The sequence below is a fragment of the Hordeum vulgare genome, chromosome 6H (genome assembly GCF_904849725.1).
Source record: "Hordeum vulgare subsp. vulgare chromosome 6H, MorexV3_pseudomolecules_assembly, whole genome shotgun sequence".
NCBI lineage: Eukaryota > Viridiplantae > Streptophyta > Magnoliopsida > Poales > Poaceae > Hordeum > Hordeum vulgare.
Window position 1 is genome coordinate 51,584,090 of NC_058523.1, and position 2,910 is coordinate 51,586,999.

The window sequence follows — 2,910 nt, forward strand, 5'->3', positions numbered from 1 at the left end:
GTTGGGCGAGGACTGTGTGTTCTTAGCCCAAGGAGAATACGATAGGGACTGTGTGTCTTTTGGTTTCAATACCAAGCCGCTCCAAACCAGATGTACAACTGTTACAACAGTTGGAACTGGGTCATCAACTACCGTCTTCGCTGTGAAACGGGTTCTAATTCCTCAACTCTTTATATTCCTGAGATTATGTGTTGATGATTTCCACTGTCACTGTTTGAAGAATTTGCTGAAGACTTTCTCTAAAATTCCTCAACCCCAAATTCTTCAAGCTAGTTAATCCTCATCTGTTTTCTGCGTGCGTGCTCACTATGCAATCTATTTTCACATTCCTCATACTGAAAAACTGTTGTAGTGAAACTTTGCACTCCTGATCCTTTACCGTTTTCGCTGTAAGTTAGTCATCAGTGAGGAATTTCCTCAAAAGGAATTTCCTCAGTGATGAAATTCTAAAAATCTCCTATTCACCCCCCTCTAGTCGATATAACGCACTTTCAATTGGTATCAGAGCAAGGTACTCCCTTGTTCTGTGTGATTTTGGTTTAACCACCTGGAGTTTTAGTTATGTCGACTGTAGACATGATTAAGGTTACTGCAGCATGTCCTACTTTCAAAGGAAAGAACTTTCCCTTCTGGAAGACCAAGATGCAGATGCATCTACAAGCTATTGACAATGATCTCTGGTATATTGTGGAACATGGCATCCCCATTATCTCTGCTAGTGTCTCTGCTGCTGATGTGAAGAAATTCAAGCAACTTGATTCTCAAGCGAAGAATATCATCTGTGGCCATCTGAGCCCAGGCCAGTTTGGAAGGGTGAGTGCTTTGGCCTCAGCGACACTTATCTAGGAGAGACTGTGCAAAGTAAATGAAGGTGTATCAACCGAGCATGATTCTCGTGTTGATGTTCTTCGCAATATCTTCAATCGCTTCAAGAGGCTTGACAATGAAAGATGCCAAGATACCTTTGATCGCCTCACTGACATATCAAATGAACTGCAAGCACTGGGAGCTCGAGACATTACTGATCACGAAGTTGTGAAGAAACTGCTAAGATCTTTGGATTCTTCATTTGATACTTTAGTCCCGATGATTCAAGAAAGACCAGACTACAAGATGCTTGATCCAGCTGATATACTTGAAAGACTCAATACTCATGAATTCCAGCAAGAAGAAAAGAAAGATCTATATGGACCAAGCTATTCTAGACCACGTGCACTGAAGGCTAGAGCAATTTCCTCATCTGAAGAAGAAGACTCGGATGACAACATTGGTGACCCTGAAGAATTTGGACAGGAGCTTGCAATGCTCGTGAGGAAATTCCAGAGTTTTACACGACGTGGCCAGTTCGGTAAATCTTCAAGAAGAGATATGAGGAAAACAGAATCTTCATCTGAGGACTACAAGAAAAGAACCTGCCACAAATGCAAGAAGTCAGGTCACTACATTGCTGATTGTCCCCGTTGGGGAAAGGAATAAGAGAAGAAGAAATACAAGGATGACAGTTCTGATGACTCGAAGAAGAAGAAGAAATCTTCAAAATCCTCATCTTCAAAGCCCTCATCGCACAAGAAGACTAGTTTCAGAAAGGCTCGGGCACTTATTGACAAGGAAATGGATTCCGAGGCAGAATGAGAGGAATGTGATGAAGAGGAGGGTTCTGATGAAGACTCAGAATCCGAACAGGCCAGTCTTGCACTTGCAACCACTTTCGTCAGCAAGTCAATCTTCAACCTTGAAGAAGATGATAACACCATCCACACTGATGACTATGCTGATGACTTCGCTCCAACCTATTGCTTCATGGCAAAAGGCTCAAAGGTACCGAATGATGCTTCCTCCTCTGATTCAAGTGACTGTGAACCTGATGATTATAAAAAACCCAGTTACAGTAAACTTGCTATCATTGCCACTAAACAACAAACTGCCCTGGAAAAGCTTCAGAAACTGCTAGATAGAAGTGATGATCTGTTGAATGATGAAATGAATCTTACCCAAATCCTCACTGAAGATGTGAAAAGTCTTCAGTCTAGATTTGATAACCTTCAAGATCATTATGATACACTCCTTGCTGATCATTAGAAACTTTCCTATGAATTTCTTCAAAGGAAGCTTGATCTAGAGAAGCTGAGGATTTCTCATGATGATCTTCGTATGGAAAATGATTCATTACTAGCTCAACAGATCATCGCTGCTCAAGCTGAATTCATTCCTCCATGTCTTAAATGCATTGAACAGGAAACTGCTAATTCTTCACCAGAATCATCAAATGCTTCTATTGCTACAAATTCTTCAACTGCTCCTGTAGTGTCAAATTCCTCACTTGAGGAAAACACAAATGTTACTGATGAAAATGCAGGGCCGAAGGAATTGTATGTGACAGGCATATACAAAAGCCTCAAAGGACATCAAACCCTTTGTGATGTGCTCAAAAAGCAGATCTTGAACAAAAACCCGAGGAAAGAATGAATTGCCTTTGAGAGGAAATTGAATGCTGATGGATCTTATTGGAAACGTGAGCAGTATCTCAAAACCTCATGTGTTGCTGCTACTGGGCCTCCTTTTGATACATCCAATCTAACTGGCTTTTCATGTGAATTATCCTATTCCTTAGATGAGTCATTTGACTCCAACTATAAACTGTTCAAAAATCAATCTGGTGAAGTATTTGCTCGATATGTTGGAACTAACTGCAGGAATGGACCTCCCTTGAGGAAAATCTGGGTTCCCAAAAGTTGTCTTGAAAATCTTCAGGTGAATGTCCTCATGACACCACCAATGAAGAATTTGAACCCCAGATCAAATTCCTCAGGAGGATGAAAGTCTTCAAGAGGATCAAAATGCTCAACTGGTCAAAATTATGCTCGTACCCGTGCTAATGCTTTTAACATGCAGGGAAACTACAAGGAATAT